The sequence below is a fragment of the Eimeria mitis genome, genomic scaffold, assembly GCF_000499745.2.
Source record: "Eimeria mitis Houghton genomic scaffold, Emh_scaff875, whole genome shotgun sequence".
Taxonomy (NCBI): Eukaryota; Apicomplexa; class Conoidasida; order Eucoccidiorida; family Eimeriidae; genus Eimeria; species Eimeria mitis.
This window is the reverse complement of record NW_013576444.1, coordinates 14063-14330: the sequence shown is the minus strand read 5'-3', so window position 1 is coordinate 14330 and position 268 is coordinate 14063.

Genomic DNA, 268 nt, shown 5'->3' with positions numbered 1-268 from the left:
AAAACAAAAAATAAATAACAATGAAACTGCTGAGGAAAGCAAAAAATAAAAAAAATAGCGACAAGAGAAAAAAGTAACAACGGAGTGAAGACGAAATGAAAGCAAAACACAAACAAAATAAACAAAATAAATAAAAACAATAAAAACAATAAAGAAATAATATATTAATATAATATATAAACAAAAAAGTAATAATAATACAAATTGACGAAACAAAAACAACAATATATGATTCTACTTTTTTCTATTATTTTTATTTCTATGATTA